Genomic DNA, 13,511 nt, shown 5'->3' on the forward strand with positions numbered 1-13,511 from the left:
CATAGATGCACCCCTTTAACAATTTTGGAGTGGTACTTTCACTCACCGACTCAATTTTGGAAATTGGTTAATACAAGCATTTGATATCATAGTACAGGACCTCAATTTGTACCACTATCAATTTGGATGGTCCACCTCGCTCCCTATCATGGGTAAGGAAATAACGAAAAATCAACTTTCGGAGGATATAGACCCATTTGGTTCCTTAGAATGAGGCTTATTACCTTATGTGATTATGTTGGCATATACAGGGGTCTATTCTATTTCTTAAGATATAGGTTCATGGATAAATTCATCTTAAAATTTTGGTAGAGGTGAATTGGCCCACCCTCAAATTTTAAAACTGTTCAATTTAAAACTTTGATATAAGAATATAGGGCTCTAATATGTATTGCTAGTTATAAAATTCGGTGATCCATCTCGTACCCTTTTACGGTTTAAAAAATAATGAAAATTAGTACGATCATGCGTTCGGCAATTGATCCATTTTTTGTCTTTAATGAGGGCTTTATTGTTTTTTATGAACATATGAATTCCTTTAGGGTCTATTTTCTTTTATAAGGCATCAACATATTGATGCTTTCATCTTATAATTTGGTAGAGGTACATTGGTTCGCCACTCAATGTTTAGAAATTGCCCAATTTGTTATAATAGTACCGGGCTCTCACAAACACCATTATAAATGTCGTTCTCTTTCATGGGTAAAATATTGTGAAAGAATGTAAATGAACCCTTTGATAAGGATGAATGTGCAAAAGGAACTCATTTCCTTTATACTTTGAGGATCACTTTTTAAAATATGTTGGATTGCATAGGATCATTCTTTAAATTTGGGAACTATCAAATAAAATTCGGTAAACGTTCTCTAGAACTCTTCGAAAAATGTTGGTGCCCCTCTTATGGCTAAACATTGAAATTTCGAAGGTAATTGACCAATTTTATCTTTTTTCATATCGCTTTATCATTGAGTGAGTATAGAATTTATTACTGTTTTCATAAGACAGAGGTGTAATTGTGTACTAATCTTAAATTTTAGGACGGTTACATTTCTTATTGTCATATTAATATTGGTAATTTTTGTTGAAATTGGGTGGTATCCATTCGTTGGGTAAACCATTGTCAAATATTAGTATGATCACGTGGTCATTTATTGACCTATGATGTGATTAGGACTTCAGGACATTGGTACACTGAAACTTTGTAGGATAATTTGAGAATTATCAAAATGAAATTACGTCATTGGTTTAGATTGTTGCTGCCTAAGGACCAAATATAAACGTAAGCAATAAGATGTACCACGTGATTGACATTGATGAGATAGAGTACAAAAATTCATTTCCTTTCTTGTGGTAGTTAAGTTTGAGTACCACAGTTGGTTCTGCTGAGGAAAACAATTGACGGAGATTATTGACCTTATTGAAGATATAATGATATGGTTAATTATAAGACTTAGGTATATCGAGAGAGGTACGTAGAACCAGTCTTTAAATTTGGGAATTGTGATAAACAGAATTTCAGCATGGGGCGGGAAATTTGAAACGATACTTTGAAATTCAGTCACAACTCGTAGTCTAAGATCAATGCTGGTAGTCGATTTAACCTTGAGCTTTAGAAATCTGTTAGGTAACCTTATTGTATTTTATGACTCATAATCTAAAGGCAATACATACAATAACACTGAAATTTAGTCACAAGGCGATGTAATCTGACACTGGTAAAGTTAGTGTTGATGCAATTTCATTGGATGATCACTATCTTTCGTGCAATCTGATTGGTTGATCGCATTCTTTCAAGCAATCTTATTCTTTGATGATTATTAAATCTTTGGTACATTCAGTTTTAAGTTTTGTTTATCATTTATCGATTACTGTTTAAAAATCTTAGTTTGAACATTTTCGATCAAAATTTTACACTCGCTGATAAATATAAAGAAGACGTTTATTTGTTAATCGAATAATAAAAAGCGGATAGTTTGACGGTTAACGGTGAAACGTAAAATGTTTGTTTGAAAATTTTGTTTCGATTTTTTGTTTCAATATTAAGTTCGAATTTTTTTGTTGAAATTTGGTTTGAAAAGTTTTTTCGTTTCAAAATTATTTTTGTATTTTTTTCCAAATTTTTAATTTGATATTTTTTGTTTGGAGTTTTTTCGTTATCAAATTTTTAGTTTGAAGATTTTTTGTTTGAAATTTTTGTTTATTTTTTTTTTATTTTAAAAATTTTATTAGATAATTTTTTGTTTGAAATTTTGTGTGGAAAATTCTGGTTTGATTTTTTTAAGTTTGTGCACTCATTGGTATAGAACCGTTTCGTAATTATTTCGAAAAAAACATCTGGTAACATTGTTTATAATGATGCAATAGTACACGTCAAACATAGTAATGCAACGTCATCAGTTTTTCATCATCGTTCGAGATTGTATTCGTGAAAACGTCATCCTGGCTACTTGTCTTCAGTTGCTAAACTCACGTGGTGTGAATAAATCATTTATCAAGGTTACCGATTTACTACAAAATGTACCTTATAAAATCATAGCTAGCCAAATGATTCCTACAAAGTTTGCATAAAGAATGGTAGTGAAGCTTGAAAACGATAAAAATATTATATTACCGGCAAGATATCTACCCATGCAAACATCTACACAAGATGAACTATTACTTTTCTTAAACACTGGATCTGAATCTTTATGCTATAAAAGACTCGTTGGACGCAGTCATCAATTTGAATTTACTACACAGCCGAATCTGTGAATTTGGTTGGTCAGCATGACGTCAGCAAATCTGATGAAATCAGGAATTCAAAAGTTAGCACATTCCTTTCCATTAACGGTAGCAATAGCTCTATGAAAACATCAACGCAAACGTCAGCCCCTGAAATCATTCGAGCAAGTGCGTTTTAGGAGGAAAGATGTGTACTTCTAACGATAAAGAATTACTCTTCCCAAGCTACTGTCCAATAAATATATTTAAAACAAAACATGTGATGATTGGTATTTCTGCTACAACATTTGAGCATGTGATTCGATTGGGCAAAGCAGAACAATTTGCGGTACACTGAACTTTGAAAAATGGAAATATTATGTACACCCATCGACCAAATGAATGATTATTTTCATGATGAGCTAAATGTGACCATAGTAAAATCATTAGGCTCAAATAATGAAGTGGTGCTGCGTAGAGTCCTCGAGAAGAAGATGGTGCTGTTACGTACAAAGAGTACACTGCATAAAGCCCGCAACATGGTGTATCTAACGCAATCGGAATGGACCAACTTCACCAAAGTTTTCCAGTGTGTGAAACATGCAGTGCAAGTGTGCAAAAACAAATATATTCCTGAGGAAGTACTATTTTCAGAAATGTCTTATGCATATTGTACAAGATGGTGTGATGGTTGTCAACATCATTCGTGTGTGCATACCTGTATTGATAAACAGTTTATTTATGATCAAATGGACATTGAGTTCCCACCAAATGACTTTAAAAGACTTCAGTTGGAATTAAAAGTTTACGCTAAAGACAAAGTAGCGCAAGAAGTTCAAAATGCATTGTATCGACAATATCCAGATGCATTATCTAGTATGGATATATGTGATTAACCAGTGCAGTGTAATAAAATGATCCATTCCAATTATTTGTTTTTTCCATTTCTAGTACAATCCCTATGTTCTGACGTTTACTATTGCTACATGATAAACAATGTTGCCAGATGTTTTTGTTCTAAAAAGTTACAAAACGGTTCTCTACCAATATTGCAAAATTTAAAAAAATTCAAACCAAAATTTCCACATAAAAATTTAAACAAAAAATTACCGAACAAAATTTAAAAAAATAAACTAAAATTCCCAACAAAAAATTTCAAATCAAAAATTTGGAAACGAAAAAACTTTCAAACAGCAGAAATTTCCAAACTAAAAATTTGTAAAAAATACAAACAAAAAATTTGTAAAAAATAAAAACAAAAAATTTCAAAAAATATTTTCAAACAATTTTCTAAAGAAAATCTTTTCAAATAAAAATTTGAACAAAATTTTTCCAACTAAATTTTGAAACAAAAAATTCAAACAAAATTTCAAAACAAAAGTTTGCAGAACATAATTTGGATATTTAAAAATTTAACGTTTCATGGTTAACAGTCAAACTTTATCCGGTTTTTAACTAATTCGATTAACAAATAAACGGTTTTGATCACATTAAAAGTGAGTGCCAAATGTTGAACGAAAATGTTCAAACCAAGATTTTTAAACAGTAATCGATAAACGATAAACAAAACTTAAATTGAATGATGGAGCAAAGATTTAAAAATCATCATCCAAACAGATTGATTGAAAGATAGCGATCAAACAATCAGATTGCACGAAAGATAGTGATCATCCAATGAAACTGCATGAACAGTAACTTTGCCAATGACAGATTGAGTCAACTTGTGACTAAATTTCAGTGTTATAGCATGTATTCCCTTCAGACTATGAGTCATGATATTTAATACGGTTAGGTATCAGATTTCTAAAGCTCAAGGTCAAATCCACCACTACCAATGATCATAGACTATGACCTGTAACTAAAGTTGAAAATGCTGTTTCCAATTTCGCGCCTCATGCTAAAATTCTGCTTATCACAATTCCCAAATTTAAAGAGTGGTCCTAGGTACCTCTCTCGATACACCTAAGTCTTAGGGGGCGCGGTAGCTCAGTGGTAGAGCGTTCACCTCCGGTACTTGGGGTCCCTGCTTCGATCCCAGCTCACGCCGTGTGGACCTTGTGGTGGAAAAACACCGTTCTCGTGGGTTTCCTCGGGGTTCTCCCGTTTCCTCCCACTTTCTCCATTCCACTATTTCGCTCATCTCTCATTATCATCGTCTCCTTTAGACTAACCAGGATAACTGTGGGACGTTAAGCTTAAAGATTTCATTTCATTTTTACACCTAAGTCTTAGAATTAACCATATCATTATATGTTCAATAAGGTCAATAATCTCCGTCAATTGTTTACCTTAGCAGAAGCAACTGTTTTCCACAATTGTGTACTTAAACATAAGTACCACAATAAAGGAAATGAATTTCTCTACATTACCTCATCAAGATCAATCACGTGGTACATCATATTACTTACGTTTATGTATGGCGGGAACAATCTAAACCAATGATTTAATTTCATTTTTTTTATTCTCAAATTATCCTACAAAGTTTCAATATACTAATGTCCTGAACTCGTAATCACATCATAGGTCAATAATTGACCACGTGAACATACTAATATTTGACAATGATTTACCCAAAGAATAGGATACCACAAAATTTTAAGAACAATTACCAATTATTGATATGACAATAAGAAATGTACCCGCCCTAAAATTTAAGATTGGTACACAAATACACCTGTGTCTTGTGAAAAATAAAGTATCCTGTACTCAATCAATGATAAAGCCGTATCAGAAAAAAATAAAATAGGTCAATTACCTTCGAAATTTCAATATTTGGCCATAAGAGGGGCACCAACATTTTTCGAAGAGTTCTACAGAACGTTTACCGAATTTTGTTATTTGCTCATTCCCAAATTTAAAGAATGATCCTATGTACCCAATATATTTTTAAAAGTGAGCATCAAAGTATAAAGGATATGAATCACTGTACACATTCATCCCTACCCAAAGGTTTATTTACATTTTTTCACAATTTTTTACCCAAGAAAGAGAAGGTCATTTAAAATGGTATTTGTGAGGGCCCGGTACTATTATGCCAAATTGGTCAATTTCTAAACTTTAAGGGGTGAGCCAATGTACCTCTACCACATTTTAAGATGAAAGCATCAATGTATTCATGCCTCATAAAAGAACATAGACCCCTAAACATATTCATATGTTACATGAAATAATAAAGCCCTCATTAAAGACAAAAAATTGGAACAATAGCCGAACACATGGTCGTACTAATTTTTATCATTTTTTAGCCGTAAAAGGGGACGAGATGGATCACCGAAATTTATAACTAACTATACATATTAGAGCACTATATTATTATATCAAAGTTTTATATTGAACAGTTTTGAAAATTTAACGGTGGGCGAATGCACCTCTACTAAAATTTTAAGATAGAACCATCGATGTATCTATATTATTAAGAAACAGAATAGACCCTTATATATGCCCACATAATCACATAAGATAATAAGCCTTATCTTGAAGTAATAAAATGCGTCATTATCCTCCGAAATTTGATTTTTGTTATTTCTTTATCCATGATAGAGAACGAGCTACAACATCCAAATTTATAGTGGTACATATTGATGTCTGTACTATGATATCAAATTCTTATATTAAACAATTTCTAAAGTTGAATGGATGAGCGAAAGTACCACTCCCAAATTGTTAAAGGAGGGCATCAATGTACCCATGACCTATGATACGAAATTGACCCCTATACATGACCATATAACAACAAAAGGTAATAGGACCTCATCGAAGGGGATAAGTTGGGCCAAAAACCAAACATGGTACAACATTTTGCTTATGTTTGTATTCTGGCAATTTTTACCCATGAAAGGGAAAAACGTAGACCACCCAAATTTATCATGATACATATTAGTGTAATGTGCTACGATACCGAATTCTTAAATTGGTAAACTTCTAAAATTGAAGGAGTGGGTCATGGTACCCCTCCCAAAATTTCAAAGGAGTGCACTAATGTACTTATGTCATGTGATAGGAAATGTATCCCTATATATGACTATATAACCATGTAAGGTAGTATGACCTAATCAAAGGAAATAAAATGGACCAAAACAAAGCACGTGGTACGACGTATTGCTTACGTTTATATTTTGGCTTTTTTTACCCCTAAATGAGAACGAAGTGGACCACCCAAATTTATAGTGATCCCAATTAGGATCCTATAGTATAATACCAAATGTTTAAATTGGTCAATTTCCAAAATCTAAAGGCTGGGCCAAGGTAACAATCCCAAAAATTTAAAGAGGTGCATTAATATACCCATGAATTATGAAAGCAAATGGACCCCTGTATAAGTCTGTATGATCATATAGGGTAATGAAACCACATCAAAGGGGATAAATTAGGTCAAAAATCCCCGAAATTTAAGGGAACGAGGTAGACCCCCAACACTGATAGAGGTACATAGCATGGTTCTAGGCTACTATACCAAATTTTTAGATTTGGCAATTTCCAAAATTTACAGGGGTGGTCCTAGGTACCCTTGCAAAGATTTAGAGGGTGGGCCAAGGTACTCCTTCCTAAATTTAGAGGGGATGGTCCTAAGTACCCCTAGGTCATCGATCCCGGGCGAAGGTCATTGACCTTTGATCTATGACGTCACAAAGTCGGGCTCAAATTCCAAATTTGCCTCAGGTCGGGCCATTACTACTATGTATGTATGTGTATATGTATGTGTGTGTGCGTGTGTATCTCTTTGTGTGATAAATGAACTTTGCTGAATGATATGCTGGGTGTAAGTGTTGTTGCGAAGAGAGTCGCTCTGTATTTGTTGTTGAGCGAACAAGGTCAAATAAGCTAGTGAATGAATCTCGGAAACGAAACTAATATATTTAGATGATCAGTAATATGTAGGTAAGCACGAAATACCGTACAATAACCGTAGGGAATGCTGTTCTACCATCTTTATTGTTGTGTTCATGCTTTTAAAATTTCGTACATATATGTTTCTTCAATAGTCATCAACTTAGAGAATAACATCAGCCCCAAATATGACAGTAGCAATACTAACGTGTTTATGCAATTATACAGTATATTTGTTTCACACATTATAATCATATAATTATTTAGTTTTCTCGATATGTTTATAATCTATTCGTAATCATCAGCAGCAGCAGCATCTTTCTCGTGGGCAACCTAAAGTTTAAAAATACTTACAGCACTAATTGATACACGATTACGCTGCGACATAAAATATAGACGCTGAGGGCTTTTACAGTACTATTCTAAGTTATTAGTAATACCATATTCAGATTCTTATTCCGTAAGTAACATGTTCTGGAAATAGATTACTCACAATCGGATTGGTAAATCTAGTGCAAGATTTTCATTTTGAAATATAATTTCAGGGAATGAAAAACACATTTTGTGAAAATAGCTAATAATTACGGAAACTATTTAAGAAGAAGATAATGAACACGCATTTTCCACCGTATATTCACAATATAGTTTTGCCTATATACAAAAGGTAGTTCACTCTCCCCCAAAATCTGAGGAATACAGCTGGTTACATTTGAACGTAATTGAATATCGACAGGAATCTTCTTCCTCTTGTTAAGTAGGTCCATTCCCATACGTCTCACCTATTACATATATACTTAATGCCAGTGATGATAAAAGATAATAAAGGGTATTCCTTTAAAACAATTAAAAGTAAAATACAGGAAGTCTTACACATCTAATGCTCCTTAGTTTTTTGATTCAATTAGGCATGTTCTAAGCGGTTAGCGTACGCGCCTTTGGCGTGGGAGACCCGGGTTCGATTCCCGACGGGAGCTCATGTGGTTTTGATTCCACGTTACTGAATAGGCCCACGTCTCATATAGCCACGCTGCTAAACGGGACGTTAAACTCAAAATCAACTCAACTCAATTAGGAATGTTAACGTTTTACGTTTTCATCTGTAGAAATTCATCTTAAAAATTGATAAGCGTAGATATAAAGCAACTTTGAAAATTTAGCTATACACTGTTAATTGGCACATTCTTAAGCTAGGTCTGTATTTTTTATGAGATTTAAGAATATAGTACTGAGATGACTTAAAGAGTGAATTCTTCAAGGTTGTTTTCACAAACTCAATGGTTGAATCCTATTTAAGAAGATTATGTCATACTTACGTAAAGTGCGTCATCTATGAATATACTACTTTTTTGTAAAACTATTTAAGTTTTTCTAGATAATGATCCCTTAGCTTATGACTCTTTGGTTGAACTCATGACTTTAATCTTTGCATTTCATCTTACGGACATTCTATTGCGATTATGCTCTGGGTACTGTCTAATTGATGCAATTGCATATTAGTATTGGCGAATCTCTTTCGATGTACACTCATGACAAAAAATGATTGTCGCATATCCATGTCTTGATGTAAAAATATAATTTGATAATGATTTTGCAGGATACTTTTAATACCGATACTATGTGTATACTCTGAAAATGTATATTTGTGGTAAATTTCAAAGGAAAAGAAATAAAGATACGAAAATTAGTATAAGTAAAACAAAATGTTGCTAAATGGACAAGAAAGTTTTATTTTCGTTTTATTGTTCATATTTACTGCTCTTTTGACATGAAATTTTCCACATACATGTGTTTGACGATTATACACATTCTAATATTATAAGAAATACCGGGTGAATTCGTTATCAAATTATATTCATACAGCAACATATTTATAGACATGTGACAATAATTTTGAACCTGAGTGTACATAGTAAACATGAAAAGTTAAATACCGGAGTTCATTAACATCTTTAACAGTTTTTGTCCTTACTTTTCAATTTATCAGCATGTAAAGAGACGATTTATTAATATATCTTGCGTTTGTCAGAAGAAATGAGTATAAGTTTATGCAAATTAGAAAGGGTCATATTCACATGTAAAATAGTATTTAAAAGAACTACTTTTTTCTGTAAATCCAAAAACATGTATAAACAATTTCAAACTTTATTAATATGACTCTAAACTCGTTTCACTATGCTGTATCTTCCATGTTTACTAACTTCACAAATTCAAAGTATACAGTGGAAATTGTTTTATGGTATTCGCATTTAATTACAGACTTGACGTTTTAAAAATTTGAAGTTACAGAAACAAAAATCAGTGATTCTAACTAATTATAGGTCTCAGTGCGAATATGATAGACGTTTTACTAAATTAGCACGTTTTTTGTGTAACGCATATTTGCCAAATTTACTATAATAGGAAATATGAGCTATCGTGATGATTACGGATCAATGAACTGTTTGAGAACACACAGAAAATTAACTCCACTTTGACAGTTGTGTCAATAAAGACAATCAATTTGAAAAATTCTTAAAATTACTGTAGCTTCTGGACTGTATTAGCATTAACAAAATATATCTTCTGTTGGTATATTAGCATTAAAACTATATCTTCTGTAACTCTGTTAGCATTTACATACTCGGAGTATTTCTTATTGTCTAATCTAATTGAGCTTCAAATAAAGCCATCTGCTTTACAATTTCATTTTATGAAAAGCTGGGTCCACTCTCTCCAACGACTAGCAATATTACCAATATTATCCATTCATTTAAGGGGTCCGATGTCGTTGATATCGATTTGTCATTGTTCTTGTCATTGTTCTTTTATGTTTTTGTAAAAAAAATACAACTTTAACAAAAACACTACAGGCATTTAACTCTTTGCCGTCTAAACTTTCAAACAATTCGTCAGAGACCAGTTGCAGACCAGATGATATTGTAATGACTTTTATATCTCCGCAAATTTGTCAGATATATTCTTTGTAGTTGATACCATTTAAAATGAGTTCAATATACTCATACGTTTCTTTCATCAAAACAAGTGTGCCACAGGAATAGACGGCAGATTATTTTCATTATGAAGTAAAACTGCTTTCCGATTGTACTTAGATGAGTCTACAAAAGTACGCCAATCGGTAGATTATGTTGTATTTCTAACCCATTCATTAGATCATTGATGTTCGAGCACAAGCAAAGGGAATCTTCTATTCTATAATATTCTAAGAAAGGCTGTTCCCTTTTCCTGTAGTTAGGGTAAGTAGTCATTTCAGGAGCCAATAAATTTCACTCTTTGAATTTCGTACCAAAAAGTTGAGCCTTCTCTTTCAAAACTATATTACTAAAACATTCAACTCATGTTGTACGATGAAGTGACCTTTATTATCTTTTAAATGAAAGGAATTGTATTTCGGGCTATCATCTGTAGATATTGAGTTAATGTCTTCATCGATTTCTGTTCCCGCTCTTTCGATAGTTTTCCCAATATTTCGTAGAAGTAGGTACAGATAAATTTTCTCTATAAGACATTTTTTGATCACATATTGCGCGTTTTCGTATTCGAGGGCACGTTATTTCTTCTTGTTACTTCCTGTCGTATTCGTCAAACAGAAATGGCAGACATCATGATTCCAAGGTTCTCTCTATATTATCGAAACAGCACAAGGCATCCTTTCTGGTTCATTTCAGCCAGGTCATCAGAATCGGATAACACTTGAGTAAATACACATAAGTGGCTCAACTTTTATCTTGATCGCCGATCATACAGTCAAAATAAAAATCATATTCTTTTCTAATTACATTTATGGATTTAATCTGAGAATTAACCACAAATACACCACACATATAACAAAATATGTACCGTTATTTTTACATCTGCTGAAAAAAAACTTGACGTTTCCCTAGGAGACTTAGAGTGACTGCACAACCAGTTCTTCAATAAGAATCACTGAAAAATACTGAGAATACAGGAAACGAGTTTCGAAAACACTGTTACAAAATATTACAATAAAACTGCAGTTACTGACGCTGAGGTAAAAATTGTAAGTCGATTCCTACGACAAAACACTTGTACACTTGAAATATTACTTGTATAAGGCTAAGACTGAGCTACGCAACGACTTCTTACATATTTGCTTCCCCACGTCAGTGTGCCAATCATTGTTGCCACACAGACGAGGAGGAGTTATATTTTAAATCTACCTTCAGTGGTTAACAAACAACGGAGGGGGAGAGAACACAAATACAAGCATTTCAATCGCCACAAATTTCTCTCTCCCAATCCATATTCTTAAATATGCATATGCCAAGAACAAGGGAACTCTCTGAGTGAAATCAAATTTATTTCTCCTTTGAGAAACATTGTCAGACTTGTTACTTTAATTACAACTGAATCCGTCTTGACAAAATGTTAAAATTGGAAACCACGAATATCTCCAAACTAGAGCAAATACAGTAAAATGTCTACCAATTTCGATTTCAGCATCCTCAAATCAGTCGGAATCACTGAGTTTCCTTTGTGTAACTAAACTGACGTCGGTCAGTATTATTGATCATCCTCGATAGGTGGACTACGTTCATGCTATACTATTGCTGTTTGACGTTCTTCTAATTTAATTCCTTACTTCAGCGTTTAACGGTAAAACGTAATTTAATGCATAATGCTTCCTTTACATTAGTTAGCTCATATTAATACAAAATATATTGAATTTGTTTATCTGCTAAGGTATATGGAATGTTTGAACATATATAAAACTTTTGTGTTTCAATTTGTAACTTCTATCAACTACGTTTTCATGTAGTATGTTTAAAACTTTATGCTAAACTAATCTTTTACTTGAAAATCAATTCCGTTTCACTCTATTAAAATCACACCTTTTTTTTAAAAAAAATAAAATAAAATTGCTGGCTTTTTCTTTGGAAAGCTCTCCTCCTACTTAAAGACCTCACTTTCATAATTCGTCACAATTATCCTTAAAATAAACTAGGCTTCCGAATGTCACAATAATTATGTGTCACGAAAAGTAAATTCGTAATATTTTCAAGTATTTTTAAGGAATTCTTAATAAAAGAATTTTGTGGCAATACCTATTTGGGAGTCCAGGTGCATGTTTTCCTAAAACGGTAGTTAGTAAAATAGCGCATTGCATTACTTACAAACATTCTATGAATTGCTCAAATATGCCTAATAGATAAAAGTTAAACATATTTCGAAAACAAACACGAAGGACAAAGTTGATGTTATTTTTTAATAAAAACTGAACTTTAGAAACTTTACTCTTGTATGCTAAAATCTTAGACTTGTGGTTTATTTATCCCTGTGTTCATAAGGAATCAGATTATTATCGAATGAAACAATTCATATGTCTCAGGGATACGAATTTTCGGAAAAATGTATAATCATCCAGAGAAACCGCGATTATTAGCAATTCTAATGTTGCCCGAACTTTGCGAAATAGTTGAATATTTCTTATTTAAGACGCTGGACTTACCTGTTGAGATAAACAAGAAATACCTGTTCCCGTTCTTGATCCACTGACTACATATTTCCCATTAAAACACATGTCCAGCAATTGACACATTCTTTCATAAGGTGAAAAATGAGGAAATTTAATCATTTTTTTATTATAGTAATAGAAGATAGCAATATATTGTCTTCAAATTCTATACGTCTGTGATTTAGAAAGCATTGGGAAATATTAGAAAAAGAAAAGGAACGTTTAAAACATCTTCCTAGTTTTGATTACAAAAAAGTGTGATGATTAAATATAGTGATGACTTTCCATATCTTGTAGATGAGAAGTTTTAAATATATTGGACATACATGTGACACAAATTTTCTTTCATTACTTTCAAGTTCGGATAATAAGTAAGTACGTATCAATCACGTTTATCTGTTTATTATAAACATTTTGCAAAAGGAGTACGTTCCATCAGGGTAATTAGTTATGATGGGTATCATTTCGATATTTACATTTTGAAGCTCGTGCTAGTAGTTGTTTCATTTCT

This window comes from Thermobia domestica, chromosome 5, assembly GCF_964235325.1.
Source record: "Thermobia domestica chromosome 5, izTheDome1.hap1.1, whole genome shotgun sequence".
Lineage (NCBI taxonomy): Eukaryota > Metazoa > Arthropoda > Insecta > Zygentoma > Lepismatidae > Thermobia > Thermobia domestica.